Genomic DNA, 25695 nt, shown 5'->3' with positions numbered 1-25695 from the left:
TTTACTCAGAAGGAAGTCCTAATGGGATTTTCTCCCAAGTACACATGTGTAAGACTGCACACTTTTTTGCATCATAATTTTTATCATGTTTTTAATATTCTGTTGGGAGCCGCCCAGAGCGGCTGGGGCAACCCAGTCAGATGGGCAGCATACAAATAATAAAATTATTGTTATTGTTGTTGTTATTCATCTATGCACACATTAAGTGCCTGCCTTCGATTGGCTCAAGCAAGTTTCACAAGAATTAACAATTCAGGGAGGTAGATGTGTTGGTCTGACGCAGTCAAAATGGTGCTGTGGGTTAAACCACTTTGCCTCTTGGGCTTGCCTATCGAAAGGGTGGCAGTTTGAATCCCAGCGACAGGGTGAGCTCCCGTTGCTCAGTCCCAGCTCCTGCCAACCTAGCAGTTCGAAAGCACAGCAAAGTGCAAGTAGATAAATAGATACTGCTCTGGCAGGAAGGTAAACGGCATTTCCATGAGCTGCTCTGGTTTCACCAGAAGCGGCTTAGTCATGCTGGCCACATGACCCAGAAAAACTGTTTGCAGAAGCGGACAAAAGGCAGCTCCCTCAGCCTGTAAAGCGAGATGAGCGCTGCAACCCCAGAGTCGTTTGCGACTGGACTTAACTTTCAGAGGTCTCTTTACCGTTACCTAAGTTTGTTCTTGGTATAAGCTTTCATGGTATCTGACGAAGTGTGCATGCACACGAAAGCTTAAACCAAGAACAAATTTAGTTGGTCTCTAAGGTGTTACTGGGCAATTTTTTTTACAGTGGTGCCCCGCAAGACAAATGCCTCGCAAGACGAAAAACCCACAAGACGAAAGGGTTTTTCGGTTTTTGCGTCGCTTCGCTAGACGATTTTCCCTATGGGCTTGTTTCGCAAGACGAAAGCCCATAGGGAAATCTCGGGGGACCTCTTTTAAATGCTGGCGGTGGGGAGCAAAGCCTTTCCCCCCCTCCGGACTTCAGAAGAGGTCCAGGAAGGCCCGTGGGGGCGAAAGGCTTTGCTCCCCACCGCCAGCATTTTAAAAGCGGTCCGGGATAGCAGGGAAGCGGTCCGGGATAGCAGGGAAGGCGGGCGGGGGGCAAAAGTCTTTGTCCCCCCTGCCTGCCTTCCCGGGAGAGCGGGAAGGCAGTGCTGCGTTTTCCGCTCTCCCAGGAAGGCAGGCAGGGGGGAGCAAAGACCTTTGCCCCCCGCCAGCCTTCAGAAGAGGTCCTGGACCTCTTCTGAAGGCTGGCGGGGGGCAAAAGTCTTTGCTCCCCCCGCCTGCCTTCAAAAGCCGTCCGGGGGCTTTTAAATCGCCCCGGACAGTCCCGGGGTGATTTAAAAGCCCCCGGGAAGGCAGGCAGGGGGGACAAAGACTTTTGCCCCCCACCCGCCTTCGGAAGAGGTCCTGGACCTCTTGTGAAGGCTGGCGGGGGGCAAAAGTCTTTGTCCCCCCTGCCTGCCTTCCCGGGAGAGCGGGAAGGCAGCGTTGCGTTTTCCGCTCTCCCGGGAATGCAGGCAGGGGGGAGCAAAGACTTTCGCCCCCCGCCGGCCTTCAGAAGAGGTCGGGGGACAGACTGTCCCTGGACCTGGTCTGAAGGCGGTTTCCATAGGAACGCATTAATTGATTTTTAATGCATTCCTATGGGAAACCGTGCTTCGCAAGACGAAAAACTCGCAAGACGAAAAGACTTGCGGAACGAATTAATTTCGTCTTGCGAGGCACCACTGTATTTCTTTAGGATTTAACAAGAACAGGATATGCCACTCTGATGCAGAGAAATGAACATACTCAGGCCTGATTTGCAATTTAGCCTGTTTTGTCCTCATGTCTGGTGAGGGATTTGTAGTTGAAGCTGAAAGAGACCTAGAGTCTAGTGAAATTCAACTAGCTAACTTCAGTACAGTGGTACCTCGGGTTACATACGCTTCAGGTTACATACGCTTCAGGTTACAGACTCCGCTAACCCAGAAATAGTGCTTCAGGTTAAGAACTTTGCTTCAAGATGAGAACAGAAATCGTGCTCTGGCAATGCGGCAGCAGCAGGAGGCCCCATTAGCTAAAGTGGCGCTTCAGGTTAAGAACAGTTTCAGGTTAAGAACGGACCTCCGGAACGAATTAAGTACTTAACCTGAGGTACCACTGTACTTAAAATATCCTCCCTCCCTTCCGCCCAAGCCATTAATAGTGTAATCGAAGCTTTGATAGGAAGTGAAACGATTGACTTAGAGACACAGATAATTTATTTACTAAATATGTGAACAGTCACATCTCTTGCCTTCAGTTTTACTGACACAAGTATATTACCTACGTATATTACATAGCTACTGCATGTTATTTATAAATGTATATAGTAGCACAAAGTCTCTTGCCAACCAGTTTGCAATAGCTAATCTCTCTACCAAACAATCTGCAGGATGATAAATAGGGCAAGATATGGGAAGCGATCCAACTCAGCAGCTGGGTTTCTGCCCATGTATTCCTTTCGTAAAATTAGCAGTCATACTGATCTGCTGGTTTTTTTTGGGGGGGGCAACACAATCCTTTGCATGTCTGCTTGCAAACAAGCCCCACTAAATGTAAAGAGGCTTACTCCCAGGTAAGTGTGCATAGAGCTGCAACCTAACTTCTGCTGACGAGCAGTTGATGGGCACTTTGTATAAGCAGCCCATTCAGGCTAGATCTACACAGTTATAAAAAAACGCTTTGTAAAAGCTCTGGAAAAAACCGTTCTAATGCTCACAATGGAAAATATCATTGAGTTGCGATTTCAGCTCTACTGCACCGCCTGGTGCCACAGTGTTATATCACATTTATAACATCATAATTTGACTAATGTAGCTGAGTCCTATTTCCTATTTGGGAAATAAGACTTCTTGAGTGGCTCCTGATTGCATGTGCAGTACTTTATCCAGCTGTGGATACACATGCCAAAGACGGCTTTCAGGAGATCCTGGCTGGATTGTGGGTTTGTCAAATTGTCCTAATATCCTTAATTATTTTTTCATAAGAATTAAGACTGCAGATTTTTTTAAAAAAATAATAGACTAGAGCTTGAAGAATTTTCTTTAACACAATTTCAAGAGCAGAACAAGGGCAGGAGAAAGAGTTTGCCTTTTCTTACTTAAAATTAGGAAGTGTACTTTTTCCAAGATTTTCTTTTTAAAAGCTAATTTGTAGAAACAATAAATATCTTGCCAAATATGTGCCTGCCATTTCCTTGCAATTTTCTTCAGTAAATGGACCTTAATCCCACCATTTTCGCAGCAATTTCCTAGTGGCTTTGCTCATTACAGTCCCGAAATTGTTATCTCATGGACCTCATCAGGTCCTTTTCTACAGATTTGGTATCATCTTGCAAGACAGAACAATTGTGTGCTTCAATCATCTTTGCTTTTAAGCTCACAAATATCCAGACACATTTATTACACTTCTTTTTACTTGGCTTTAAGAAAAGCGGAGCGGGTGACATGGCTTCTAAAGTTCCTATCTTTAAAAGATGTCCAACCTGCACATAATTGAAAGTTTTAAACTTTTTTACATTTCATAACAACTTTAGTTTTCAATTCGCTCATCACAGTTTGAATGAATGTTTCCTTCAGGATTTTTTTTATTGCTAGAGAGATGGAATTTTAATTCTATGTCAGTTACACCAGAAGTTGATGATTTCCCTCTTGGGTTTCTCTGTTTTAAGATTAAAATAATACTTATTTCAGAAAGGTTCTTCCCTGCCCCCTTCCAAATAGGTAGCAGCAATCTTCATCACAATGTCTACTAAGGTATTACATATGCTCCACATGACTTTTATTATTCTCGGGTACCTCTTCTTCTCAAGCAATTGCTTTCTTCCCTGCCTCCCTGCCTCCCAGAGAACACAGGAAACAATGTGTGTGTGCTGCAATTCTATACACACACTTACCTGGAAGTAGGTCCCATTGAGAAAGCATGTGTAGAATTCAGAAAGCATGTGTAGAATTCAACTGCACATCAAAGGAACACATCTAACTGGATAACATTTGTGTGTGTGTGAAAGCTGAAATAGATTCCTGTGTTTTTGGAATGATTGTCACGAACAAAGCATTATTTGGAGATGATAACTTTTCTGTAGAAAAATGTTGGCAACCATCTATTTTGCAAAGCATATAGCACTAAGCAGGGTTTCCCAAACTTGGGTCTACAGCTATTTTTGGACTGCAGTTCCCATCATTCCTGACCATTGGTCCTGCTAACTAAGGATGATGGGAGTTGTAGTCCAACAACCACTGGAGACCCATGTTTGGGAAGCCCTGAGTAAGGAGATCCCTTGCCGTGTTCAACTGCACAGAGTTGGCTGAGGTGGCCCTGGTATCGTACTGGAGGATTTCAGGATGAAAGCCCTCAGTGACTTAAATGTCCACACAGAGTGGTCTCAAATTAGTCCAGCACACCAGTCAGGGGAACGGACAGAGGGATGAACAGACGGTGCAGGGTGAAGGGATGGAGTGCAATGCACTGTCTTGTCATGGTTGGAGGTGTAAACGGTTGGTATATAAAGCCCATAACAGTCTGGAGCCAGTTTAATCATGGGATCACCTCTTCCCATGCATGCCCAGTCAACTGTTTTGATCTGTGGAACTGACACTGTTCCAGGTACCACATAATACCTGTTTTTACATTTGTAAGAAATGGATATTTTAGTGCAGCAGCATCTACACTCAGGAACTTCCTGTCCACTGTCATCGGGAAGGCACCTTTGCTGTACAGTCGTACCTTGGAAGTCAAATGGAATCCATTCCGGAAGTCCGTTCAACTTCCAAAATGTTCGAAAACCAAATCACGGCTTCCAATTGGCTGCAGGAAGCTCCCGTGAAACCTATTTGTTAAATGGAAAAGTCAGTGGAAACAGGAAAAGTTTGTGTTTCTGGTTGTCTGCTATAGTTGACCTTCGGGCAACTAACTAAGGGCCTCTTCACACATTATAGGTAAAGGGACCCCTGACCATTAGGTCCAGTCGTGGCCGACTCTGGGGTTGCGGCGCTCATCTCGCTTTATTGGCCAAGGGAGCCGGCGTACAGCTTCCAGGTCATGTGGGCAGCATGACTAAGCCGCTTCTGGTGAACCAGAGCAGTGCACAGAAATGCCGTTTACCTTCCCGCTGGAGCAGTACCTATTTATCTACTTGCACTTTGACGTGCTTTCGAACTACTAGGTTGACAGGAGCAGGGACCGAGCAACGGGAGCTCACCCTGTCACTCGGTTTCGAACTGCCAACCTTCTGATCGGCAAGTCCTAGGCTCTGTGGTTTAACCCACAGCGCCACCCGCATCACACATTATACTGTACTTTTAAAGTCTTCACCAAAAATGCAAAATGTGAATCTGACAAATTGCTGCATGCAAACTGTTGCAACATAGAGATATACACTTCAGTATACACTGATGGCAACTCCCTGTGGCAAACTGAGGATGGATACTCTATGAAATGTTGCATAACTCTTTTTGTTGAATTCTGTAAACAGACACTGGATGCTGAATGGGGGGCTGGGGAGGGGCAATTACACACATCCATTTACAGGTAATTTTCTATGGCCTACTTGTCAGGGGGCCATAAAGATGATGAACCATAAGAAGGGAAATAAAGACCTTGCAGTTGCCCATCTACAGTGAAATGCCTAGACCAGTGTTTCCCAACCGGTGTGCCGCGGCACACCAGTGTGCCGCGAGACGTTGCCTGGTGTGCCGTGGGAGGGAGGCGGGCGAGTCGGGTGGCGAGAAGCGAGAGGATCGGGCGCGGCAGAGGCCAGCCCCGCGCTTGGAGAGGACGCAGCAGCCGTCGCCAAACCCGATCCTCCTCCTCCTGCTCCGCCGCCGTCCTCTGGCTCTCGGCCGGGAGGAGCCTGCGGCGACGGGGCGGGCGCCGAAGTTGGCAGAAGTTGGCGCGCCTCCTCGGCAGCGCCTTCGTCCTCCTCCTCCTGCCTCTGCTCTCCGGCGGCGGGGGCGCGCCGCCGCCGGATCCGCGCGCAGCCTCTCGCCTCTGCCCCTCGCCGCGCCGGCCCAGCCAGTCAGCCAGCCGAGGGCGGGCGCGCTCTCGCTCCTCGCTCGCTCTCTCCGTGGCCGCGCCTGGCGCCAGCCCCGCAGGACGACGCTGCGACGAGCGGCCCTGTGTCGCGAGGGGCGGAGCCCAGGGGAAAGGACCGCCCAGCAGGCGCGGCTGAGGCACGCATGCGTGGCTGGGGCGGTGCGCGCCCTCTGCTCTCTGCCTCTCTCCCCCTCCCCCCTCTGGACCCCGTGCGCGAGGCTCTCCGGGGGTGGGAAAAGGGTTTCCCTCAGGCGGAAGGCCCCGTGGGAGCCGGGAGGGGGGCAGCCGCTGCTCTGGCTCCCCCCCGCCCCGAACCGGCTCTTCCTTTCGGTTCTGGCGGGGAGCGCGCTCTCCCCCCCCTTGCGCTCCGCTTTCCCCTCAGAAGAGCCCCCTGCTCCCCGTAATCGAGGGTGATCGTGCCCAGGGGCTCGCCAGATCCCCCTCCGGCTGTCTCTTAGTCCCCACACGATCCCAGGAGCGCGACGTGGAAGTGTGTGGACACCCGCAAAGGTCAGGGATGCTTCTCAAACTGCCAAGAGGCAAAGCCAACGTCCCTCTCACCTGGCCCAGGAGTCCCAGATGCGCCAGTTCTCAACAACAAATGCATAGAACAGGGTGTGCAACCCAAGTGAATCACTGTTTTAAGCCATTCCGGGGGGGGGGGGGGAGATGCAACCCATTCTTAAATCTTTCCTACTGAAAATGACCTAAAAGTGTTACATTTGGACGGATCGCCCCCATAACTAATGTTGCATCATCTCACTATTTGCAGCAAGCATATACATTCTTTTCCACGGTTAACTTTTGTATACCTCAGAGCACCAAAGTTTATTTCCTAATTGCTTACTGATCTGCTGGTGAAGCAAGTTTTCTCTTGACTCCCCTTTGAACCATCAACATATCCTTTAACATCCTTTTGACACTAATCAATAAGTTACATTTTTTCTATCTTTTTTATTTAGCTATAAATGCCAGGCCATCTCTTTTCTCTGCCTGGAGAGGAACAGATTGCTCTTGCCAGAGGTCAGATGTGATGGACTTGAGAGGATTCCCTGCTTTCCACCATTCTGTCTGTCTTGACTGCCCCCCCCCCGTTTCTTTTTCAACTTTCTCTCCAGACTTCCCCTATCAGCATAAAATTAGGCAGAAGAAGCTTGGTTCCCTACCCCTGATCCAGTGCAGGGGGGGGGGGACGACAAGCAGTTGTAGACAACCTTATTTTAAAAGTTCTCTTCATGTAACTTTAGTACAATTACATCCTCTGTATATCATTTATATCAGAAGTGGGGAGATGATAAATTATGCTGTACCATGCAGCACTAGGGACGCGGGTGGCGCTGTGGGTAAAACCTCAGCACCTAGGGGTTGCCGATTCGAATCCCCGCGGCGGGGCTAGCTCCAGTCGTTCAGTCCCAGCTTCTGCCAACCTAGCAGTTCGAAAGCACCCTTATGTGCAAGTACATAAATAGGGACCGTTTCCGTGTGCTGCGCTGCTGCTGGCTCACCAGAGCAGCTTCGTCACGCTGGCCACATGACTCGGCCGGGAGGAGCCTGCGGCGACGGGGCGGGCGCCGAAGTTGGCAGAAGTTGGCGCGCCTCCTCGGCAGCGCCTTCGTCCTCCTCCTCCTGCCTCTGCTCTCCTCCGGCGGCGGGGGCGCGCCGCCCTCCCCGGCCGGGGGGCTCGGCGGGGCCCGCGGGGAAGGAGGCCATGTTCGCGGCGCGTGGGATCGCGGCCCCCCTCGCCCGCCTCCGGCCCGCTCCCCTCCCCCTGCGCGCTGCCCTAGCCATGCGGGTCTCCTCCCCCTGCGCCGCCGTCCCCTTTCCACATCCTAGGAGCCGTGGTCCGCCTACCGCCCCCGGGCCGCGGCGCGGCTCCCAGCCCGGGCTGGCCTCCGCCTCCTGGGACGCGCGCCCACCCCCGCGGCCCCCCAAACTTCGGAGCAACTCTCCAGACGCTTCTCCCCCGCCTCGGTCTCCCTCCTTTCCACTTCTCTTCCCCCCTTCCTTCCCTCTTTCTTTCTCTTTCTCTCCCACCCGCCTTTCCTTCTATTAACTTTCCTTTCCCCTCCCTTCGTCCTTCCTACTTTTACTCCTGGGCTCCTCCCCCCTTTGCGCAGCCACAAATCAATCTCTCTCTCTTTTTTCCCCTCTCTCTCTTCTTTGCTCAGACGCAAAAAAGCGCCGCTTTTTGGAAATCCGGACTGCTGTCCCCGCTGAAACGATACTTTAAAAAAGGAAGAACCCACTGGCTCTTATTTCTGTTTAAAGCAGTAGATCCCGAACTCTTTTGGCCCACTGCCCCCTTGGTTCCACATCCCCCAGTGTCCCCTATGCTTACTCTATAGAAAGCATTACAGGGGTTAACGCGGCTCGCTAAGGAAGATATTAATAGAATTCTGCATTTGGGGGGAGACCCTAACAGTCATCTACCATTACCTTCTATGCTGTTACTATTTTTTTTTTTTTTTTACATAAGTAAAAAGTGACCTTTCCCCATCTGGCATGGTGGTGTGCCTCGAGATTTTTTTCATGAAACAAGTGTGCCTTTGCCCAAAAAAGGTTGGGAAACACTGGCCTAGACCAGGCATAGGCAAACTCGGGCCTACAGATGTTTGGGACTACAATTCCCATCATCCCTGACCACTGGTCCTGTTAGCTAGGGATGATGGGAATTGTAGTCCCAAACATCTGGAGGGCCAGAGTTTGCCTATGCATGGTCTAGACAGCAGACTAAGCAGGCACACAAGTCAGCTGATCACAGTCTTCCCCATTATGGTGCATTGTTGTTCAAATTATGGCCAACACTTCTATATTTGCATCTATATATATTGTTATAGGATTGAGAGGTTGGTTTGGCTGGTGCCTGACAAGCTTGTGATTTAGTATTTGTAAAAAAAGAACTGCTGAACTGTTCAAACCAGTCTTTTTGTTAAGCTAATGGGCTTGGCTAAGTCTGTCAGGCCTCCATTTACATGTCTAAAGACCTAGTCAAGTACAGATGTGTTGCCCTGGGAACAAATGGGTGGCCATGCACTTCCAAGAGAGGAGTAGGCCTCCCCAGCACCTGGATAGGTAAGAGAACAATAACCCAGGAACTAGTTTTTTGTTTTAGTCTTGAATACGAAAAGATACACAGATGGTGAGTTTGTTCTCTATCTTGAGACCAAGGTGGAATCTAGACACATGTTAAAAACATTGTGAAAATGTTTCCCCCCCCCAATTGTTTTGAAAAATGCATTGAATTTGCTATAGCTCACCATCACCATCTAGTGTCACAATTGTATATTGCACTTTACAACACACTCAAAACATTTTATTTGCAGCTGTATAGCTGAGTCCCAAGGCTTTGGGGACCGACTGGAAGGGGAAGCAAACTCTGCTGGAGTGTTCATGCTCAGGTCTCCAGTGAATTTCATTCTAAGGAAGCCAAACCCTAGGAAAGTGCTGGAACCCTTGAAGTCTCTTGCTGCTTGGAGACCAGGGTGCATGCAACAATATAAATTACCATATTTTTTGCTCTATAAGACTCACTTTTTCCCTCCTAAAAAGTAAGGGGAAATGTGTGTGCGTCTTATGGAGCGAATGCAGTCTGCGTAGCTATCACAGAAGCCAGAACAGCAAGAGGGATTGCTGCTTTCACTGCGCAGCGATCCCTATTGCTTGTTTCTGGCTTCTGAGATTCAGAATATTTTTTTTCTTGTTTTCCTCCTCCAAAAACTAGGTGCGTCTTGTGGTCTGGTGCGTCTTATAGAGCGAAAAATACAATAGCTTATGAACATGTGATTCACATCTGTGTCCTCTTCTGTGTCCTTTTTGGGAGGGATGGGATTCCTAATTTTTGGTGACACATAAGTGAACACTCTATCAGCAGCCTTAACATTGCACGTGGAAGTCTCTGCTCCTTTCGCTAGGAACCAGTAGCAAAGCTCGGTGTTGGGAAGGCAGGTGAGCAACGCTGTCCTGCCTGCGCCATCCTGCCAATCAAACCACAATCTTGCCCTGAAAAAAAAAGTGCTTTTCTGGGGCCGTGATCTTGCACAGGTCATGAGACTCATGTGGGAGTCCAGCCTTGGAAGACGCACATCCAGGTTTCCACACATTCCAGTTGGATGGTATGGCACGATGCCAAATCGTTTTTCAGAAAAAAGACAAGGAGTTGGGTTAGGATGGCACCCTGGTACTCCAAATGACAGCATGAATGAAATGTGGGTTGAATATGCTTCAAGCCAACTGCTAACAGAAAAGAGTGAAAATTGAAACCCTCCCTATAGAATTTTACACACACACCCTTGTCCTGAACCATGTAGCACTTGATGTTGCTAGGGGCTTTATTTATCATGCCCTACATTCCAACTCCAGCTTCTACTTAAAGCCACTAGCATATATCTAAAGATCTGCAAGCCTGGTCTTGTTCTACCCAAAGCTGAAACAAATAGAGCTTTATTGAGGTTAAGTAAATTCAAGCGTTTCCGATTGCTGGAAACCAACAGTTACATCACTAACGTTTTAGACTGAGATATCCGTGAAACTAATAAACTACTGTACTTCAACAGGCACCTCTTTCAACTGGCCTCTTTTGGCAGCCATTTTGGAACACGATAGGAGAGGGAGAAACGAGGCTGCAGGGCCTTCTCCATTGGCTCTGCTGAAAGATCAGCAACATGTGGCTTGCCCTCTTCCTGGAATCTTTCCATTCCAGCTGATCATGAATAGAATTATGAACTTGAGTTCTTAGAAATGCAGCAGTTTGACTTCACCCTGAGAGGCGCACTCCATTGTCTCTTGAGACAGGTGGATGCCAGCAACAGCAACAGCAAGATAGTTAAAATATGGAATTCACTGCCACAAGGTGAAGTCCACTTACATGGTAGGAAGAAGAAGAAGAAGAAGAAGAAGAAGAAGAAGAAGAAGAAGAAGAAGAAGAAGAAGAAGAAGGGGAGGAGGAGTTTGGATTTGATATCCAGCTTTATCACTACCCGAAGGACTCTCAAAGCAGCTAACATTCTCCTTTCCCTTCCTCCCCCACATCAAACTCTCTGTGAGGTGAGTGAGGTTGAGAGACTTCAAAGAAGTGTGACTGGCCCAAGGTCACCCAGCAGCTGCATGTGGAGGAGCGGAGACGCAAACCTGGTTCACCAGATTATGAGTCCACCGCTCTGAAGGCTACTTATCAACAGCTACCATGTTGAAACCCAAGAGACATGCTGCCAATCAGTGTAAAAGGTAAAAGGGTAAATGACCCCTGACCGGTTAAGTCCAGTCAAAGGCGACTCTGGGGTTGTGGCGCTCATCTCGCTTTCAGGCTGAGGGAGCCGGCCTTTGTCCACAGATAGCTTTCCAGGTCATGTGGCCAGCATGACTAAAACCGCTTCTGGGGCAACGGGACACCATGACGGAAACCAGAATGAATGGAAATGCCGTTTACCTTCCCGCCGCAGCGGTACCTATTTATCTACTTGCATTGGTGTACTTTCAACCTGCTAGGTAGGCAGGAGCTGGGACAGAGCAACAGGAGCTACAATACTGAACTAGATGGACCAGTGGTCTGACTTGGTATAAGGTAGCTGCTTTTGTTCTTATGCTGAGGTTCTAGTAACACATGTAAATGACCCAGCCATTCAAGTTTCTAAATTGTTCTTTTCCTCATACAATTATGAACTGCCAGAACAGCAATTAAACATGTCATTTTACAATAACTCAACCTTTCCCCCGTCTCTTACAATAGGGCACCAGCTATTTATATTCCTCGATGACTAAATCAGTTATGTCTATGAACACGCCAAAGAAACTATTAAAACAGTGTGTGGTTGATATAACGTCAGTCACATCTAGCCGGGTCCCCAAATTTCATCACCAGTGAAACTAGTAGGTATCTTACCTCCTCAACTGAATATTTAACTAATCTTGAAATACCAAAACAGTGACGAGATTTCACTCTGGCTTGTTGCCAGGCTCTCCCTGCAGCCATCCAGAAAGGTCTTTTCAGGAAGACACTTTATGAGGATAAAAAATGTCCCAATGGCTCTGAGCATATAGAAACAATTGAACATGTTTTTGTCCCCCACCCCCATTGCCAGTATTATACAAATATACATGCCAGGTTTATTATGCCAATAATGCACAAATTCCCAGGACACACAGGGCAATTCTATATCTTTAAATTGCTCCAAGATATAAAGCCTGATATAACATATTCAGTCACTAGATATTGTGTTGCTATGATTGACAGACATCGGAGGATGGTGTGTGCCACACAACAGGTCTAAAACTGAAGGTTTACACCTACAGATTTTATATTTCACTTTATTTATGTGCCTTATGTGTTTTTATCTTATCCTGGTCTATCGTAATTGAGAAAATGAGCATGTGATTCCCCATACCTCTATAGCTGCCCTATCGCCTATTTAGCAAGGTCTGCCTTATTTATGTAAAGTAGGTGCTTTTACCTTGTGTTGGCCTATAGCTGTAATAAATATTTGATTGAGAGTTAGACACATTTCCATCAGTTGATGTGCCAGTTTGCAGTAACCACTGCCAGTGTTGACAAGTTAACAGGGCTCTGCTTGAAACCTGCTATTTCTAGAAAGCAGCAAGGTATGGTCTGAGGACAGATGATTCAGCCACTTTGATGACGCAAAGTAAGTGGTTGGTACCCACATGGAAAATGGCCACCGAATCTCATCTATGCCTCCTGATGGAAGAATGATAGATCAGAGGTGAATCTAGGGGCACTGCAACTTTGACATGATGAACTGAGCAGAATGGAAAGCGAGAGGCGGGGGTGCCAAATTTTGACCTCAAACAGGGTGCCACTGAAATTTGAAAGCTCCAGGTCTGCCCCTGGATGGATATAAAGGTACTAAATAAGATACAGAACATGTCAAATGTTGGGTTCGCCACCTGACAGTCACGTCGTCTCTGGTTTCAAATGCAGTTAACGAAGATGCAACTCCAATAAGAGCAACAATACTTCTCAGAGAAGCATGAGGAATGTGGCATCAACAAAAGGGCTGTCTTGGGTAGCACAACTTAGGACAAAGCACAGACCAAATATCCATATGATTCTAGAGCGATCTTTATAAAATATAAACACCTACCAATAATGAATCCAAGACCACAGAACTAAGGTGTGTGCATGTATACTGACCTAGAGAAGACCTAATAACCTGATATAACATATTCAGTCACTAGATATTGTGTTGCTATGATTGACGTAAATGATGTTTGGAACTTCTGAGGTTTTGGAAAGTGGAATGGGATCAAAACAGTCAGCTGCACCAGTTTAAATTTAGGCACTGACAGACTCAGGCCGATAGTTCTCTCCAACTAAATAATTGAGTTGACCCAATGAAATAAATGGATTTAATTAGCCACGAGTAACTTATGTCTATTGATTTCAATGGTGGCGTTGTGGGTTAAACCACAGAGCCTAGGACGTTGATCAGACGGGGTGAGCTCCCGTTGCTCGGTCCCAGCTCCTGCCAACCTAGCAGTTTGAAAGCACGCCAGTGCAAGTAGATAAATAGGTACTGCTCTAGCGGGAAGGTAAACAGCATTTCCGTGCGCTGCTCTGGTTCGCCAGAAGCGGCTTAGTCATACTGGCCACATGACCCGGAAGCTGTACGCCGGCTCCCTCGGCCAATAAAGCGAGATGAGCGCCGCAACCCGAGTTGGTCACGACTGGACCTAATGGTCAGGGGTCCCTTTACCTTTACTATTCTGAGTACGGTTTAGCTAGATATAACACAAAGAGATGATTGCTCACCTGACATATCCCCTCCCCCCCTTTACCTTTGCTTTCAGGACTGTGAAGCAGAACCAGATGTTTTGCTGCCAATTGGGGCGAGGCCCCATTTGCTTTCAATACACTCTGTTTGCATAGTTGTAAATAAATAAACTAAATATTACATGTCACCATAAATATCTGGTGCTATCTCATCCAAGGAAAACAAACCCTCTAGCAATACCCTTGGACCTCTCACAATGGAGGAAGTGGGAGGCACATAATACAATTATCTGAGGATCCTTGGGATGTGAATCCTAGCCCCAGGCTTCTGTGGTTCACACCATACTCTGGCTTGTGCCTGTCCTTTCCAGATATTAAGGCATCCACATATACAGATGTGACATGCATTAAACTAGCGATTTGTTTTTAGTGACTTCGTAGTAATTTTTTATGCTTCACCAATTAGCATTCGACAGAAGTTAGTTACTTAAAGATATTTGGGTTTTAAAGTGTGGGAAACTGCAGTTCAAGAGGCTTGTTTGGTTTTCCTCATGATTTGACAGTAATAAAACCCTGTGGACATTTGTTCCATAAATGCGTATTGAATTACACTGTTGCATCGCCCTCTCTTAATGAAATCTTAGCACCACTGAGAGTTGACAAGCTTTAGCCACGATTATTTCGGCAGTGGTAGTATGAGGGAAAGCAAACTGGAAGAAGCAGAAATGTGTTTTGATATTTATTTTAATCGTGGAATAACATAATTAGAGATGCGCCTTCCAGGCAGATGTTCAAATCAAGTGGGAATTCATATGCCAACTATGAGATTAATGGGCTCACATGTTAATGAAGCACTGATTCTGTGACGAGGAATAAGAGCACCATCCAGTGATGAGTGAAGTGTTGTGTTTTTAAAATTTCAAGGTTCTACACTTCAAGCGAAGCCACATTCCCCCCCCCCCAGCTCATTTTACTCCTTCTTGTCCCAGGCAATAGTCAGGTCTGGGACATCAGCAACAGTCTGGAGTGAAATGGGAGTCTGGACCAAAGAGCAGCCAGAATCAGAGGGAAATCTAGAAGGCAAAACTGGAGCAATCTGAATCAGATCCAGAGTCAGGACTGCAGAGCAAAGACTCAGCTACATTAGTTGCTTGTTTGTCTTTTTAAGTGTTTTTAAATGCATTATAACACTGTGACAGCAGATGGCCAAAAAGGAAAAAATGTTACAGTTGTTTTTAGATTCTCCATTATGCAGAACCTGAATCGCAAATTCCTGGAGGACAAGGCTATCAATGCCTACCAGCAACGATGGTTAAAGTTTGACCTTCCCTGTCAGAGATAGCGTGCCTCTGAATACCAGTTGTTGGGAATCACAGGTGCTGTTGAGCTCAAGTCCTACTAAGCTGGCTTCCTATGGGCATCTTGTTGGTCAATGTGAGAACAGAATGCTGGACTAGATGGGTCTTGGGCCTGATCCAGCAGGATTAGATGACCCTCAATGTCCCCCTCCAACTCTACAGTTCTTTGATTCAATGTTCTTAAGAGTCCACACATTTTGTACTTAAGCACCTAAGTGATGCCTCACATCAGTTGCTGTAGGTGCCTACAAGAATTAATCACCAGAGTTTTTAGCAGTGCCTTGGAGAGGCACTCTGTTCTTTCCTGGTTTCTACGTCTGTGTATTTTGCCAAGGAGAACATCTTTTTAAATGTCTGTGTGCCATTCATGACTGACACAAAATGCACAACCAAAATGTCAAGTGACCTACAAATACAGCTGTTTTCCATTGGTGCATTATTGACATCTGCCAACACATGCAGGCCTACATATCAATGTCTGATGTGGCTGGATGTCGCCCTTCTTTATCTCATGGTAGAAAGCTGCAAGAATCCACTGTCAGTAGGGAAAACATGGATGGAAACCTTGTTAAAATATCAGCAACACATTGTCATCACTTTGGATTTGCACGAGTGGAATTATTTCGAAGTTATTTTTCAAACGGGCTCTCCCTCTCTGGAAATAAATGAGGGCAATTTCTCTGATGTAAGTGGCATTATACACCGAGCTGAAAATGGACAGAAATATTACCGAGAAACAACAGTAAGAGATGTTGTTTTTAATATGGGGAGTTAAAACCAAGGGTGTTACTGACATCGCACAGAAACCATCCATTTTGGCTACCTGTTTCCTCAGCAGAGTAATTGCTCCGTTCTGAAGATGTTGTATTTCAAGCTCACAGAAAGCAGAATTTTCTACACTTTGAGATCATCAGCTAATAATAAGCTGCATGGCCCAGGCAAAGTCAAGCCTCCTAAATCCTATCGATTTCACTGTTAGGATTAACCACATGCTATAATTCTCTCCATCTGATATTGCGTGCAGTCTCAAAACTGCTTATGTTTCTTTCTCTTGGTGGAACCTAGATTAAGAATTATTGCAATGGTGCCAAAATCCAGAATTAGGTTAAATGAACTGCCCCTGGTTTGATTTGGTTTTTTTTAAAATGAGCTTTTTGTAACCAAGTCCCAAATCCTTCTGATGTTTGAACTTATTTTTGTTCAAGAAGGCTTTCCTTGAGGTGTGACCCAATCACTTATGGAGCAATTGTATACCTGAAGAAATTTTAGCATTTGTAAATATGGCTTTGCTGCTTTTAGAGTTTGCTGAAATGGTTTTATTGCTTTTAGAACTTGCAGTTTTGTGTTTTATTCTAGTTTTATCTTGTACACTGCTTTGATGTCTTTATGTGGTGAAGCAGCCTATAACTTTGTTAAATGAACAATAATAACTTTAGTTTCTCAGCACCCATGTTCCCCATTGGCAGATAGCCCTGGTATTGGCTTCCTGACCTCTCCCAAAATTTAGACAAGTGAAGGCCAGGGTGACAAACAGGCCTGCTATGGAAGGTTCAACAGGATCCTCAGGAAACCTGGAGGGGAAAAGAGTTTTAGTGAATGTCTTTTTAATGGATGGATTGAGGAGGTAGAGTTTTGTGGTATATTACGTTCCATTGCATTTGTCAAGATTGCTGTGAACCATCTTGATATTGCATATGAGTGGGTGGTTTGTAATTTTTCTTAATAAATAAATCTGACCTCATGAAAAATTCAACTCAGTGTTAGTTCTCCATTCCTCCTGACTGTAGGACTGAGACATTTCCCAGGGTACATGGTAGCCGTTCATGCTCAGCAGTCGATGCTCCACCTTAAAGAATAAGGTTAAAGGTCTCCTCATCACCATCTTTCCTTATCTCTGCTCCTCTTTTGCCAAAGTAAGTTTGGACAAAGGGATAAAAAAAGGTAGAGAAGACTGGGGGTGAGTTGGCCAACATTGGGTTTTTCGCAGCTCTCTCCAAAAGAATACTCAAAAAGGATTTCCCAAGAAACGATACAATACGATAATCTTTATTGTCATTGTCCTATGCAGAACAACGATATTGTAAAATCTATTGAAATCTATTGAATAAGATATTCAAAACCCAACAAGCCTGCTATCCTAGCTATCCCAACCTGGTTAGCCCCCTAAAAACTCTGATACCCCATTTTTAAATACAATATACTTCCATAGAGACTACCTTACACTGCGTTTAAAACCAAAATCGCATTTGAATAGAAACTGTTTCTCAGGCAGCTAGTCCTAGTCTTTATAATCCAGAAGGCAGAAGCTGAAATAGATTATTTCCAGAGTGCACACTGTCCTTCACTATCTCTGCAGCTTTCTTATGGCACCTGGAAGCATAGATTTGATCCAAGGTGGGAAGAGTGCACCCAGTTATTCTCTCTGCAGTCTTTACAACCCTGGACAGCATTGTTTTTTCCCTGATCATGCAGCTCCCAAACCACACACACAGACCATAAGTTACAGTTACAGATAGGTAGCCGTGTTGGTCTGCCATAGTCAAAACAAAAAAAATTCCTTCCAGTAGCACCTTAAAGACCAACTAAGTTAGTTCTGAAGAAGTGTGCATGCACACGAAAGCTCATACCAAGAACTAACTTAGTTGGTCTTTAAGGTGCTACTGGAAGGATTTTTTTTGTTTAGACCATAAGTTAATACACTCTCCACTGTACAATGGTCAAATGCCATCAACGGGTCCTTTGAGAGATTGTTTTGCTGGAGGATTCTCAGAAAATATAACCTCTGCTGTGCTCTCTTCATCAGGTCTTTGCTGTTTTCTCCCCAGGTTGCGTCATCTCTCAACTCCATTCCCACACACAAACCTTGGGAAAGCCAATTTAATTTTGAAGCAAATCAGAGTGTGTGAGGGGAGAGAGCTCACCCATCAGTAGGTGTTTTTAGCAGGGGCATAGCTAGCTGCTCCAACACCCATAGCGGCGGGGGCAGGGCAATCCGCCCACGGGGGCTGGGTGGTGATCCGTCCAGGGGGGTGCTGCAGTGAGCTGCCCACAGAGTCTGCCTGGAGGATGCAAGCCCCACGCTGCCATTTTGGGCAGCCTGGGGCCCTGAGCCACCACGTCACTCCCAGGAGAGACACATGGCTCGGGCGTGCTGGCTCGGGCCAGGCCCCGCGGTAAGTGCCGCCCCCCACGGTGTGCCATTTTGTCACCCCCTCAGGGATGACACCTGGGGTGGACCGCGCCCCACCAGCACCCCTCTTCCTACACCCCTGGTTTTAGTAGTGGCCATTTCAAATCTTTAGCTTTTAGTTACAGAAGTCAATTTAAGAACCAAACGTTGAGTGATTACTGTTCGGGATTTCCACGAAGTTACGACCAGGAACATGCACTCCTTGTACTTTTCCCTTGTTCCACTCACTCATTGTTCTAGCAGAACCGAAATTACCTTCATTTTCATTGAATCTTATGGAAAGGGAAATAAAGCAACATAAAATATTGCTCCCAACGGGGCGGTTACATGGCATAATCTGCATTTCTGTTCTATTTCAGGCTGCCTCAAGGGGACGGTGTGTTGCCAAGGTTATACTGCTATAATCATCATGTATTTATGCAAAATAAGAGCTATGTAATGGTGCAACATTAAACATGATGAGATTTACAGGGAGAGAGAGAGAGGAGGGGAAAGGGATGAACAAAGCCTTTTCTTCTCATGTTACCTTTTAAAACCAATTTCAACCAAAGGTTTCCCTGGCCGCCCCCTCAACACCTGCAATGGCCTATTCCCAATACCTAAATAACTCTATATAGATTAACATGATTAATATTGCTGCTAATGGATCAAATATGTTGGCTTTTAGATCATGAAGTGATTCTCCTTGGAAGCATTTCTTTAACATCAGCAATACAAGGGGCTTTGTTCCACAAACTTCAAAGCCTGTATCTTGGATATTATTATTTTTGCGGCCTGTCATGCAAGCATGCGGTAGATACTAATCCGCACATCAGCCTCTCCTGCCTTCGGATTTGTTTGCATAACTGGAGGTCCCGGTTCAGTCATGCAGTGCGCTTTCTCGTCAGAGATGCTAAAATCGTACGTTTTCTGTTACTGGGGATGAGACGTGCATTGTCAGTCCAATTTTTTTAAAAAATAATGTATTTTACAAATGGTGTAAGTGCATCAATATAGTTTGGACACATAGTGAGTAAAATCCGATAGTTTATGCTGGGAATGGGGACCTGATCCAACACTCCTGAACTTGCTTGCAGATCAGAACACACATCTCTCTCTTCACAATTTTTAATTAGCTTTTACAATTACATTTATATTCAAATAGTATTCATATAATCATACATATAAAGGACCCCCTGAATCCTAGGATTTCCCTCTGCCCCCCCCCATGGGTTCCATTTACTTCCCCTTTTCACCGCATCTTATAATTTCTCCCATTTTCTTAAAATTCTCTATTTTCCCATAGTTCTCCAACTCTCATTCCTCTGGATTTTTCCAATGTATTTCCGGTGCACAGAAACACAAATTTTATGTAAAAAAAAAAAGATGTATACAAAATGCATATTTGACTTAGTGAATGCGCTGAAAAGCACCGAAGTGTGTATTTTATGCAAATGTGTGTATTTTATGTAATTCATACAATGGGCTGGAAGGCCACACACTGAAATGGAACAGGGTGCAGATGGCTTACAATTAGATTGATTTAATCTGGAGGGTTTTTGATATTAACGGCCTCCTTCAGTGTTTGTTTTTTAAAAAAAGAAATATGAATGTGTTTTTAGCTTATACTCATTTTAGTTTCATGTTGGTTTTAATTTATGCCCTACTTTTTTGTAAGCTGCTTTTGAGCTATTTTTTAATAAGTGTGATAAATAGTAATAATATTCTGTACTCAAAAGCAAGTCCCACTGAGTTCAATGGGGCTCACACCCAGAACAGTGGCTTATTTCAAGGATAGCACATGCAGTGCCCTGCAGAAAGTGTGGACTACAACTCCCATCAACCACAGCCAGCATGGCCAATGGTGAAGGGTGATGGGAGTTGTAGTCCACTAATATCTGCAGGGTTCCATTGGGCTATATTCAATTAAACAGTCACATTAGTAGCAGAAACTAGCACAGCGAATCCCAGTTCAACTCTGGGGGGGTCAGGAGAAATGCTTGTGTTTTCGGAACAATCATATTAATGCGATGCTGAATTTCGCCCCCCCCCATTTCGTAACTCTTTAAAATAATCGCCTGAATAAATCATCATTGTGCCCAATTATCTATACAATACCAACACTGGACACAATCCAACCAAAGTGAAACAAATGCACACTCTGGGGAGAAAATCGATGGGACTTAAAGGTGTTTAACAAGGGCTGGAGCATGCCCACTATGGTTTTAAAAAATGCAGTAGAACAAAGAAGTTATGGCTGGTATTGTCCTTTTTAAATATAATATGAAGCTCTGAGTGTGACGAGCTCGTGTTAGAAGATAATCAAGTATCAAAATGTGTTTGGTATTTGCTTCCTTTGAAGGAGGAGTTCATATCTCGTATCTCTTCTATGAATAGTGAAGAGAGACATGCATTCTGAAGTGTGGTGGAACTGGCCTGAGCAAATATATTCGGTGCAGTCGTTTTCAGGGTACTGGGTGTGTATTCCCAACCACACTTTAGAACAGATGCTTCTTTTCACCCAAAGATTAAATATTACGTTGTGGAAAACAGAAATCCTTCCAGAGAGACTCCAGGGAATGGAACAGGAGAAGAGCCTGTCATTTCCATGGAGCAAAATTAAGTTTTAAGTGAAACCAGAGGGAAGCAGGTCAATTGATGTGACCTTGCAAACTTGATAAATAAGTCCAATTCCTTTCCAGAATCCTTTTGCTGACCAATCCAAGCAAGGAATTCCTTGAAATGGTGCCTGGCGGATTTCAACAGAATGTGTGTGTGGAGAGATTTGTTTTGTTTCGTTGCTCTGTGACCTGTCACACGAGATTCAAGCAGAACTTGTGCAAAAGTGACAAAAGCATTCTATAGAATGAAAAAAGGAAGAAAACAAATGTACAGTGGTACCTCGGGTTATAGACGCTTCAGGTTACAGACACTTCAGGTTACAGACTCTGCTAACCCAGAAATAGTACCTCGGGTTAAGAACTTTGCTTCAGGATGAGAATAGAAATCGCGTGGCAGCAGTGGGAGGCCCCATTAGCTAAAGTGGTGCCTCAGGTTAAGAACAGTTTCAGGTTAAGAATGGACCTCCAGAACAAATTAGGTTCTTAACCCAAGGTACCACTGTACTCTTATTTACATTCATTCACTTATTTCCCCATCATGGCTTCCTAAACCACTGCTTTCTTCATGTATTCTGCAGTAGGAATAGACATATAGACCCAGACCTAGAGATCCTTGCCTGATGCAATAGCTGCAAGCTTTAGGTCAGTGTGTCTGGCCATTAAGCAGAAGGTTGGTGGTTTGAGCCCAACCGTGGATGGCTGTGGGCAGAACTCCTGCATTGCAGGGGGTTAGACTAGATCAGTGTTTCCCAACCTTGTGCCTCCAGCTGTTTTTGGACTACAATTCCCATCATCCCTTGCCACTGGTCTTGCTAGTCAGGGATGATGGGAGTTGTAGTTCAAAAACAGCTGGAGGCACAAGGTTGGGAAACACTGGACTAGATGACCCTTGGGGTCTCTTCCAACTCTAGAATTCTCTTCTATCATTCTGCACAGCAGGATGACCTTTGTTCAGCAGAGGTTCTAGACTGCCAGCTCCCATTCCCCCCAAAGCACAATTTTGTGCTGCCCTGAATGCGAATTGCTTTCACACTCTGTGTGCCTGACCAGGAAGAGTGAGGTGTACATTGGCGTCTCTCTCCATGTTCAAATTTTGATCTGGATCATGCTGATCACATGGAGTCTTGAAGCATTTTCCTTCCAAAGGGTTAATTTTCATTGAATACTTAACCACCCGTAATATGTAAAATAAATAAATAATGCAATTTACGTTTGTTTCAACGTTATATAAATCAATGTTGTTGTTTAGTCGTTTAGTCGTGTCCGACTCTTCATGACCCCATGGACCAGAGCACGCCAGGCACTCCTGTCTTCCACTGCCTCCCACAGTTTGGTCAAACTCATGCTGGTAGCTTCGAGAACACTGTCCAACCATCTCGTCCTCTGTTGTCCCCTTCTCCTTGTGCACCAAATCTTTCCCAACATCAGGGTCTTTTCCAGGAAGTCTTCTCTTCTCATGAGGTGGTCAGAGTATTGGAGCCTCAGCTTCACAATCTGTCCTTCCAGTGAGCACGCAGGGCTGATTTCCTTCAGAATGGATGTGTTTGATCTTCTTTTAGTCCATGGGACTCTCAAGAGTCTCCTCCAGTACCATAATTCAAAAGCATCAATTCTTCAGCGATCAGCCTTCTTTATGGTCCAGCTCTCACTTCCATACATCACTACTGCGAAAAGCATAGCTTTAACTATACGGGCCTTTGTTGGCAAGGTGATGTCTCTGCTTTTTAAGATGCTGTCTAGATAGTGTATTAAAATGGCAGGAAGGAATAACATAGTTTCCCCCAACCTGGTACTCTGAACTACAACTCCCACCAGGTGAAGCCAGCATGGCCAAAGATCAGAAATGATGATATTTGTAGTCCAAAAATATATGCAATGTAGCTCATCTAGCAGGCCTCAGGTTCGGGAAGGCAAAAGTAATGAAAGGAGATGAGGGAAGGAAACTTGTTGCAGCTCTCTAATTAAAGTTCATTTAGTACCCTTATGAACATTCTGTTACTGTTTCTATTTTCTCTGAACCTGGAAACAGGCTGCAATGGCAAATGTTACTGGATACTGTGTCTATTCTGTAGAACCCCTTTTATGTAAACCCTGGAAGTGCCTTCATGGTAAGGTTACCAGATTTCCCCCCCCCCCCATGAATCTGGGACAATTTTCAAGTTCCTACTAAATAGATGAATTTTGTCAGGGGACTGATTTGTAAATCTGGGTACTGTCCCCTGGAAATGGGGGTGTCTGGTAACCTGGCAACCGCATAAGCGTCATAATAGAAATAAATCTGGAAGCCATAATAATTTTAAAGCATTATACCAAGATTGTACAAGCATATATAAATAGGGATAATTGATCTTTGGGTCAGCTTCGTTAAAAAACCCAATCCTTTTATAATACTGTTGATGATCATCTTTTAAAATCCTTCACCTGTTGTTGTCTGAAAAGCTGAAGCATAGCTTTGAATGAAGAACATCAACTTTCTGAAAAGTAAAAACTGACTGTGTTTACTGTTTGAAGAATGAGCAGGTACAAAAAAATTAAGATTTGTAAAGCACACAATTAGTTATGTGCAATGTAGCTGAGAGTAAAATTATATGCATCAGGACTTGATGTTCTAAAAGCAGACACAGTGAACAATTGACCCCTCATTTGTTAAATTATGTAATTGCAAATAATGACACGGCGCACAGATGGAGAAAGTATCTCCTTTATGCAATTTCCGTCCACTCATGACATTACAAGATCAAAACCCCCAAAATGTCCAAACAGGAAGTTGCTTCCAAATTGCCTCTTCCTTTGAACATGACATCCTGGCTTTCCAGTTCATTTTGAACAGGAATAATTGGAAAGGCTCAGGTTACAGAGTCCAGTCCTTTTGAAAGTGGAGCTGCCTTAGTGAAGGTTATTTGCTACTCAGGGTTTAATCAAGGACTGAAATTTCCATGTATATATTACTGCTGGAAAACAGTGGGGGGAGGGGCAGGGGAAGGAAGGGAAAGATTAAATACTTCCCTTTACATATGCATAGGATTTCAGTCGCCGCTGTTGATTGTCATTGATAACCATTTCCCTCCATTTTTCTCCTTCATGGGTCTCTGTCTATGTCACTAGAAACATGTTAGGTGCGCTTTCTTTGACAATGTAAGGCTATATAGCAGGGGTCAGCAAATTTACCACGCATTGGGCTGGTGTCTCCCACGCTGATCGTGTTGTGGGCCGGAGGGCAGGGGAGCATGTACCCATACGCGTGCACACACGCTATTTCCGGTGCACTTCCAGGTCAGAGGAACACTGAAAATAGCTTGTGTGCATGTGCACGGGCCTCCTCTGACCCGGATGTGCACCAGAAATAACGCTTGTGCATGCGCACAATGCTTGCGCATGTGCACAAGCTATTTCCAGTGCTCCTCCGACCCGGAAGTGGGCAGCAGCACAGCACAGCGCTGGTAAGAGCAGCCGGCAGCAGCAGGCGGCAGTGGTTGCCACGGGCCGGATAAAAGAGTCCCTCGGGCCTTATCCGGCCCATGGACCTTAGTTTGGGGACCCCTGCTATATAGTAACAAACACCACCTATACTTAAACTATCCCAGTTCAGCTGGGAGAGTCCTGTTTTTTAGAGTCCTTCTCCAGGGAAAATCCAATCATGCTCATTTCATAGAAGCAGCTATGATATTTATTTATTTTTTAAAAAAACTTGCAGGATATAAACCCAGAGCAACTAGAGCTGAGGCCCGAACCAAGGACTGTATTCAACATAGTACTAAGCAAACTGTTCAGTCTGTGGAAGGAATCATCCTGCCATGGGGCATTCTCCCCCTCTCTCCCACTGTGTGCCCCTTAAATTTGTTACGGGGGTTCCTCAACCCTCTAGAGTTGGTTTGGGAAAGCATGTGGGATATGCACAGGGGAAGGAGAGGGAGAAGTTCCATTGTACTAGCACTATTCCTTATTTACTTAAATACTGCCCCAGGCAATGAAAGAAGCCACCTACCAAGGTTTGATACAAACTTTCATCCAAGTTTATATTAAGTCATCTGATGGCAAACCATGTAACTACCGATAACTAACTGTACGTTCTCACCAAGACAAACAGCAATCACGCTGGCATTCTCCTTGAAATTGCTAAGTGCATCGTTCCCTTCTCCATCACCGCCCTTTGAACCTACCTCCCCAAAGCCACACTCTTTAATGCAGATTGGATGCTTTCGTTATTGGCTGGTTTTCTTTGCTTCTCACAGTCCAATGAGATCAGGGTAGAGGCTGGAGCACAGATTGAGTGTGGGGAAATGAAGTAGTTGGTGCAGCCTCCTACCTACTTTCTTAATTATAGAGCGACAGATCTTACAATCAGATGAGTAGCCTTTTTTGGATTCTATGCCTCGGATCTGGGGACCTGCAGCAAATCACTGTGGCACATATGCTGGCAAACAATGGTTTCATTGAATGAAGAATAGTTTAATCTGATGTGAGAGAAACTCTGGGTCCTCAAGTGTAGAATTGACTGTACTCTTTTCCCAGGAGGGCTGTGCAAAGTGCTCCACTTTTGTTGGAATTTTTTTCTAAACAAATGTGTGCATGTGAAATTCAGCGACTTTCATGGGGGATGGGGCATGGAAATCATTAATAATAATAATAATAATAATAATAATAATAATAATAATAATTTATTTATACCCGGCCCATTTGGCTGGGTCTCCCCAGCCACCCTGGGCGGTTTCCAACAAAGTACTAAAATACAGTGGTCTGTTAAACATTAAAAGCTTCCCTAAACAGGGCTGCT

Source organism: Podarcis melisellensis (assembly GCF_964234715.1).
Source record: "Podarcis melisellensis genome assembly, chromosome: 3".
Taxonomy (NCBI): domain Eukaryota; kingdom Metazoa; phylum Chordata; class Lepidosauria; order Squamata; family Lacertidae; genus Podarcis; species Podarcis melisellensis.
Note: the sequence above shows the minus strand (reverse complement) of the source record.